Source organism: Parus major, chromosome 13 (assembly GCF_001522545.3).
Source record: "Parus major isolate Abel chromosome 13, Parus_major1.1, whole genome shotgun sequence".
Classification (NCBI taxonomy): Eukaryota; Metazoa; Chordata; class Aves; order Passeriformes; family Paridae; genus Parus; species Parus major.
Genome location: NC_031782.1, coordinates 932451 through 941275, shown reverse-complemented (window position 1 = coordinate 941275; position 8825 = coordinate 932451).

The window sequence follows — 8825 nt, the reverse complement described above, 5'->3', positions numbered from 1 at the left end:
GCAGGATCACTCAGGATCTGGCTCCTTGAACCCCAGCCCCAGGAACAAACCCTTTGTCTGTGTTTCCGGGTACAGCTGGGATATTCATGGGGATTTCCACAGGAATTTCGAGAAGCTGTTTGAAGATGTTTGTGTGCAGGAAAGGCACTGGCCTTGCCTAATTATGAGAATGAAAATGATTTGCACTGAAGCCAGCTGAAACAGGGAGTTGCTGTAAAGTGGCCCATGTGTAGGGCTGGTCCCTGAGAGGAAAATCCCCATCCAGATTCCAGGAGGAGAGACAGAAAAAGAGGGAACACTGAGGGCTGGGACAGCTGAGCAGCACCAGGAGGAAATCACTATTTACACAGGAGAGAGGCAGCACTCACGTCCCTCGTACGGTCACACCAGGGCTAATGCACAGCAGACATCTCTGGAGCCCCTCCAAAAAGGAAACTAGAGTTTGGTTTGGGACCTTCTGTTTCTAATTCCTGGAAACACAGCTTCAGCTCAATTTCACAGTGGTTTGTGACATTTTTCCAGTGGTTATACAAATTTTAGGAAAACATTCCTCTCCTTGGAATTGTCTTGTGATAATATAACCCCGCTTAAGTGGTTGGAGGTTTTGGATGGCTTCACACCCCTCAGAGGGGCCTGTGAGAAGCAGCCCCGTCTGCCTGGCATGGATCCTGCCTCCTTAGGCACAGGAATCCTTAGGGATGGGTTATCCCTGAAAGTTTTTATGATGCAGGTTTTTATGCACAGGTGCCCAGAGCAGCTGTGGCTGCCCCTGGATCCCTGGAAGTGCCCGAGGCCAGGCTGGACAGGGCTGGAGCAGCCNCCAGCGGGGAGAAAACCCCTTCTGAGGCAGCGAGGCAAAGAAAGATCCAGCAGCAGCACCCAGGGAGAGCTGGGATCCTCCAAGTCCATCCATCCCTGCTCCAGCCATGTCCAGCCCTGCAGCAGCAGCACCTGCAGTCCCACCGGCAGTGCCGGAGCACGGCCTCGTCCTGCTCGTGCCCAAATGAGGAGAGAAAAGTCTGTGTTGGTTGTCAAGCACATGGGAAATAAAAGAAAAGCCAGAGAGTGCCCAGCAGAGCCCAGGGAGCAGCTGGGACAGCTCTGAGGGGATGTTCACAGACAGGATTTTGCCACCTTTCCTCAGAGCCACCACTGCTGATGACAGACACTGCTCGGAGCCTTTTCCTTCCCCAGTGGGGAAGAAAGCTGCCTTGGCCTGGCTTCCAGGGAAGTGGGGCAGCTGCAAAGCTGTGGAAACCACACAACAATCAGAGGAAAGAGGAAAGTGAGGCTGATGAGCAGATGCTGGCTCCGGGCCTCACCTTGGGTGGGAGCTGGGAACAACCACAAAGGAGCGGTGGGTGATGCACCACATCCTGCCTGCAGGAATCCCCTGGGTGGCAGCAGGTCCCAAGGTCAGAAAGGTTAAAAGCAGCCAGAGCTGGATAACCTGAGCCTGAGGAGCCTCCTGGGCTCTCTGTGTTTAGATATTTATATATGCATATGTATTTGTATATATTTGTATTTATATGTAAGTGGCACAAGTGCCCAGAGCAGCTGTGGCTGCCCCTGGATCCCTGGAAGTGCCCGAGGCCAGGCTGGACAGGGCTGGAGCAGCCGGGGTTTGGAATGGGATGTTCCTGAATCTCTTTTGTGTGTCTGGGCTCCCAGGTGCTCTCTGGGCAGGGCTCCCTCTCCACAGGTGCTGCTGGGAGAGGGAGCAGTTGCAGGATGTCAGCACTGATGGGATCCAGCGTGGGGTGAGCTCTCAATGCCACCTCCAGCTTTTGGGGGAGCTTTGCAGAGCTCCTGGCTGGGGCAGCTGTGCTGGTTACCCAGCCTGGGAGCACTGGTGTGTGCTGGAATCCTCCCTGGAGCCACTGGGACTTGCCTGAAGCTCCTGTGCAGCCAAAGGCAGGGCTGGTGTGGGATGGGACACGTGGGTGTCTAATGCAGGTGGTGGCCAAACCCTTCCTGTCCTGGCTCTGGCCTTGGTGCAGGTGCCACCTCTGGGTGCTGCCTGCTGCTGTCCCATCTCCAAGGGACACAGCTGAGTTTTCCTGGAACAGGATGAGGCACCTTTACACCCCCAACTCCTTGGGGTCCTGCTGCTCTGCCTGCTGCTCCCTCTCCTCCCCACACCCCCATGGCACACCTGTGGAAGGGTTTGTCCATGGAGCTTTATGAGACCACAGCTCCCCTGTGGAACATGGAGAGAGGCTGATCTTTCATGTTTGGAGAGGAAATGAGTGGCAGCTGCCTGGCTGGGCCTTTGAGGGGATTTTGTGTTTCTCCCAAAAAGGAGAGTAAGAATAGGCAGACTGTTTAGCCTTTCCTGACAATGAAACTTTGTCATCTTTATAATTAACCCTGTTATTTAAGTACTTCTTCCATGGGTATCATTGACAATTTATAACCCTTGATTCCTTTACTTTTCCATTTCAGCTTCCTGCACGGCAATGACTCCCAGGGGTGTGACTAATTTCACTTTTCCATGTAATTGAGAGCTTGTTTCTGACTTTGTGTGTTTAACTGTAGCTTGGCCAGCTGCTTGATGCCTTGCCACTGCCCAAAATGCACCTGTCAGGCCTTTTCTTTTCCTCCCAGGCAATTTAGAGAACATCTATGAGCAGCTCTTTTTTCAAAAACATTTCCATCCCAGTGATGTGTTGTGGATTTTCCATATTGTGTGCTGTGTGTCCACCTCCCCCCTTAAGGAATTCACCCAAAAAATCCTGAGCTTAAAACTCTTCTTACTTATATGTGACTTCTATTTTTCTGTCAGTAAGGACTTCCCTGAGGAAGGTGATATTTCCTTTGCCACTTCTCTGGTGATTACAGGGAGTGGATTTCCTTCTTCCCTCACTTGCTAAAGATCCACCACCCTGCTCTGCAGAATCCTCGTGCCAGGGATGCCTGGATGGAAAAGGATGGAGTGAAGCTTTTGGACAGCACAGGGAAGATCAGGGATGAAGGGAATGATGATGCTGGAAGCCCACCCTCCTCTCAGGATGAGATGTACCCTGGACCATAAGCAAGGGGACAGTGATCTTCAGCACCACTGAGCCTGGCTTTGCCTGGAAAGAGACTACAAATACAAATACACACGTGAGAACAGTGGAGTCGTGGCTGTCCCATCCCTGGAAGTGTTCAAGGCCAGGTTGGACATGGCTTGGAGCAATCTGCTCCTGTGGAAGTTGCCCTGCCCATGGTTGGAGCTGGATGATTTGGAAGGTCCCTTCCAACCCACGCTGTTCCATGAAGTTCCTTTGTGTGCATCTCGTTAAATGTGCTAAATGCCTCCAGACAGCCCAGTGACATCCCTGAGCCAGTGATGTCCCCCCCTCACCTTTGTGCCTGGGTCCCTGTCACACCTCCAGGAGCTGTGAGCTCGAAGGCTCTGCCTCCCTGGTCTGTCACACCGCCTGGCTGCTGCTGCCACAGCCTGATAATGCAGAGCTTTGTTCTGTCCCACATGTGTGCACAGCCCTGGTAACATTTACAGTGGGAATGCTGCTCCCAAGGGAGACAGAGAAGGGTCATTGTGGCTCCAGTCAAACAGGGATTTGTGCTGCCGGGAAGCTGAGCCTCTGCAATCCTCCTGCTGAGGCATTACTCTTTAAAATAATGTTTCTGATTTGTAACTTATTCTGTGTCCAATTCCTGGCCAGAACAGGGTGAGCACAGACCCCAGCATGGCAGCTCTAAAAGCTGCTTCAACATAAGGCTCTCAGGCTGTCTTTGATCATTGCTCATCAATACCACCCCTGAATTATGGACACAAAACAGACACTGAGAGTAGAAGCCAGGCTCCAGCACCCTGAGGATCATCTTGAAAACAAAAGTCAAACTTGACATCAGGCTAGGGAAAGCCACAGGGGTTTGTGAGTGTTGCTGTGCTCTGAGGAGGATCCTGGCTCGGGGTCCTGTCAGCAGGCAGGGTTGGGGTCACACATTCGGACAGGATGAGGGAGGTTTGCAGTTGGACAGGTGTTGGAGCAGAGTTTAAATCTTAGTGAAGTGTTAAAATGTCAGTAAGCTGCCCCTGAAATTGGGGAAGGGGGAGAGAAGCAGCACTCTGGGGAATTGTGCCAGAGTTGGGCAAAGTGCCACCCGTGCAGTGTGACAGGAGCAAAGCTGAGGGCAGCTCGAGGCTCAGGGGGACACAGAGGGGGACACAGAGCTGCCCAGTGGCTCAGCTGAGGGTGCTGAGAAGATTTCTTCTGTTTTTAACAAGGAATCAAAGGAAACAAACCTTCCCCATTGGCTAAATGCACAAGCACCAGAAACCTCTCTCAAGCCTGGGGAGTGTCCCTGTGCTCCCTGCAGCGGGAGCTGGGTCCTGCTCTATCTGCTCTGACACCTGCCAGTGAGGTGAACGATGAAGATGATGAAGATGAAGATGCCTCTTCTGGAGACAGCTCCCCCTGGATGCACAGCCTGGGGGCTTTGTCCCAGACATTCCTGCTCTCCTTGGTGCTCCCAGGTCTCTGAGAGACACGTGCCAGCCCTGGCAGAGGTGGCACCACGAGGCCCTGGGCATGTCCAGGCGGGTGTGAGTGGGACACAGCACGAACAGGAGCTGAAGCCAATTAGCTAAAAGAGTTGAGAGACTCATCAGCTCCAGCAGAGTGCTCTGCAGGGAGAGGAACTCATGGCCCAAGGCATGAACACGGCTTCAGGGACCTGCAAGGAGCTGGATGTGGAGATCACCACAGCTGACTAACAGGAGATGGCACTGATATCTCTGTTCAACTGGAAACCAGTTCCAAAACCAGTTCCAAACCCGTGGTGTCTGGGGAGACTTGGCAGCACAAGTGGCTAATGATGAATGCTGCAAAAAATCATGGGAGGTTAATGAGTGGGAGCTGAAGAGGGTTTGGGAGCAGAGACCCCAGCCCAATTTGCTTTTCATTTTGGGGGGATCTGTCCCCCTGCAGACACTGAGCTGTGTCATCACTGCTCCCGTCTCCTGTCTCGTCTCACCCACCCCTGCAAATCTGCCTGAGAGCCAGGAGGAATGAGTGCAAGGAGAAAAGTGAGCTGCAGAAGGGAAAAAAGGAATTGAGTAGGTGGAAATTCATGTGTGACTGTGAGAGGTGCAACGCAGTAAGGAGAAGTACTGTTCCACTCTAAAATATATATATCTAAGATCATGGTATGTGGAAAGCTCGTGAGCGCTCGGTGGAGGGAGCACTGTCACGCTGAGGCTGCTTGCTGCAGTCACATGGAGAAGTGTCAAAGAAGAATATTTCCAGGATAACATGGGAGAGGGGGAAGCCCTTGGTGTCTGCCCTGGAGCTGTATTCACAGCCAACAAAAGGTCCAAGGTCAAGGATCAGATCTCTTGGAGGGTTGTCAGTACAACAGGTCAATCCATGCCCTTTGGTTTACAACAGGGAATTCAAGGGGATTCATTATGATGGGCTAATGTATTATCTGGAACAGGGTGGTTTTATTTTTGCCATATACAATGCCTCATCTGTGTCTGGCCCAATAAAAGGAGTCCTGGGAGCAAGGAAGATGTGAGTGTGATATACAGCCACATAATAAATAGACCTTGAACACTGCTGCCTCAGGGCAGCTCCGAGGTGCAGCTCCTGCACTCTGGCAGTCGGGATGCCTGCTGCTGTCCCCTGGGGTGTCCTGGAATGCATTAGTGCCCAAGCCTCTGGTGCAGTGGGTGCTTTCCCACCATGGGCTCCCATTTTGCCAGCGCTGGGGATGCTGCTGGCCCCGGGGCAGCTGCTGGAGGGAGGCTCCCGGCTCCCCGGGGCAGGAGAGCGGTGGGATGAGGGGTTTATGTCCCCAGGGAGGTCCCTGTGGCCGGACCCAGCCTCTCCTCGGGGCTCTGTCGCTCCGAGCTGCCCACACGGAGCCGTGAGATGCCGAGAGCTGACACGGGGGACAGGGCTGGCTCCTCACCTCCCGCTCCTGCTGTCACTCCAGCTTTCCCTAATTGCTAAACTCAACTGGCAGAAAGCTTTCCCGGAGGAGAAGGGGCTCCTCCTGCTGTGTTAGCAATGGATGTGTCACGGGCATCCAGTGACAACTGCAGCCGGCGTGAGGATGGGGCAGGGATGCGGAGGTGGGAAGAGGCTGTGCTCAGATGAGGGAGCTGATCCAGCTGAAAGCTCACTCTGGAAACAATTGCTGTTTTTCAAAGCAACCGGTTGAATCCAGCTGGTTGTGTGACCCACCCAGAGATAACGCTGGTGGCAGGAGAGGGCTGGGGCTGGTCTGAGCTGATGCCGTTGCAGCCAGAGAATCCCAGCCTGGTTTTTGTTGGAAAGGGCCTCAAAGATCTCCCAGTTCTAACCCCTGCCATGGCAGGGACACCTTCCACTACCTCAGGATGCCCCAAACCCTGTCCAGCCTGGCCTTGGGCACTGCCAGGGATCCAGGGGCAGCCACAGCTGCTCTGGGCACCCTGCCAGGGAACAATTCCTGCCCAAAATCCCATCCAAACCTGCTCTCTGGCAGTCTCCCTCTTCCTTCTGTTTGGCTGTGGCAGCCCCCAGCACTGCACCAGCAGTAATTTGATCCAGAGTCACCTAATCTAGGTAGAAACTGCTCTTAAAAAAAAATTCTGTTTTAATGCTGGCGTAGTTTTCTGCAGATGTTCCCTGAGTGAGCTGTGGGATGTGGGTTGGTGAGTGAGGGAGAATGTGTTAATGTGTGGTCAAGGACGGCTCCGGGGTGGGAGTGTGGGATTAGGGCAGCCACAGCTTTCCTCTGTGGGAAGGAGGTGTGAGGCTCGGAGGAGGGCTGGCTGTGGCCACTGGGGTGAGCTCTCGGTGGCCATGGTTCTGTCCAGGGCTGCTGGATCCCTCCACGGGGTCTCACTTGGAGTGAGACAACCCAGCTGCTTAAAACAATAAATCAAAGCATGGCAGGGACTACTACAGAGGGATGCAAGCTGTTATTATCCACAGGCAGGAGGATGTGGATGTCTGGGCCGTTTGTTTGCTTATTTTTCTCTTCAGTGATAAATGTTCTCAGGAATGTGGTGGGATTCCTGGGGTGTCCTGTGCAGAGCCATGAGCTGGGCTCGATGATCACTTTTGGTCCTTTCCAGCCCAGGATATTCTGCTATACCCTTCTGCAGTTTGGATGCACAATCCTAGGAAAATGGGGCTGGAAGATGTCCATGGCTGTTCCAGTCCTGCTGCTCTGCTCTGCTCCCACATTTGGAGCTCAAACACGAGTGTCTCCTGATGAATGAAGACAGAGAAAGGGGAGAAGATTCCTCACTGCCTGCCTGAGGCCTTGGTTCCAGTGGCATGTGTGGTGTTTCACGTGTGGCAGAGCTTGGTACGGCGTCAATTCTGCCCTCATCATCAAATGACAGTCTGAGCATCATCATTTTCTGTGATTCTGGAAAAGTGCTGAAAGAAATTCAATTTCAAGCCCCAGATATGTGCATCCTCTAAGGCAGTGTCCTATAAATCTAGTTACAGGTTCTTCTCTATTAGCAGTAAGTGCTAGAACACTTTTAAATGCGAACAATGGTGATGGGGAAGGATAAAACCAAAATAGTGCTCTTATGGCTTTGTGCAGGGTAGAACTAGGGATCATAATCCAAATAATAACATCTCATGCTTTTATGGGCCTGCGTGCATATGGCGTAAATGACAGCTCATTAAACTTTATATCCTGCCTACAAGATAAGCATGCAATTAGTCTTACATCCTTTTTTATAATTAGGAGGCCTCATCCAAAAAAATGTGGCTCACAAACCATATTTGAAGGCGGTGACTCAGCCCGAATTAGGCTGTGGTGTGGGGATGGAGAGAATCGTGCTTTAGAGGATTAAAAACACAGAGACAAAAGGTTGAGCTGGTGTCAGGTTCCTGTGCCCGCACCCACCCGTTGGAAAGCACAGGTTGATGAACTTTTCCCCATCGGGCGTGGGCTGGAGCCCGAGCTCTGTGCGGGACCGGGCTCCCGGAGCTCGCCCGGGCCCCGGCGGAGCTGACGGGAACGCTCGGTGGGAGAGGGGAGCTCGGTTTCCCCCGGGAATCGGGGAATTCCAGCCAGCCGGGGATTATCCGCAAATGCGGCTGTTTGTCCCAGCCCGCGGGGAGAGGTCACCGGGCTCGGTCCGTGCCGCAGCCGGGGCCGCTCGGGGCTGCGCTCGGTGCCGGGGTCTGCACCGGGACCGGGCTCGCTCGGCTCCGTGCCCACCGTGTGTCCCGTGCTCCTGGCATCCCACGGAGCCGGGAGGAGCAGCGGCTGCTGTGTGCGGCTGCAGCTCGCTCCTGGGAGCTCCCAGCCGAGGGAAGGAGGTGACGAGCCCGGGCCGGATTCCTGGCGTGTTCCTGAAGGAAGCGGCCGTGGGGAGAAGCCACCGGGTCTGCGTGTGCGGCGACATCCATCTTCTGTGGAGGGAAGTGGTGACAGCCATCGTCCGTGGGACGATGCTCTTTAGGGGACACAGCGCTGGCACAGAGCCCCACAGCTCCTCGCTGCTGCCGGCTTCTCCCGCTGCCGCTCCACATCCAGCCCCTCCAGGAGATTACGGGTTCATTCTCCCAGATCACACCACTAAGCCCGGGCAGTAATCTCCCGCACAGATGTGCCATGGCAGCAGAAACGTGCGAGCCGCCACCGGGCCGGGCTCGGGGCGGGCCGGAGCCGCGCTCCCGCAGGCGGGGCAAGATCCCGGGGAGCGGAGCAGGGAGCGGAGCCGAGCAGGGCAGGATCCCGGGGAGCGGGGCAGGGAACGGAGCGGGGCCGGGCAGGGCAGGATCCCGGGGAGCGGAGCAGGGAGCGGAGCGGGGCCGGGCCGGAGCCGCCTCTGCCCGGGCGGGGCCGGCCCAGGT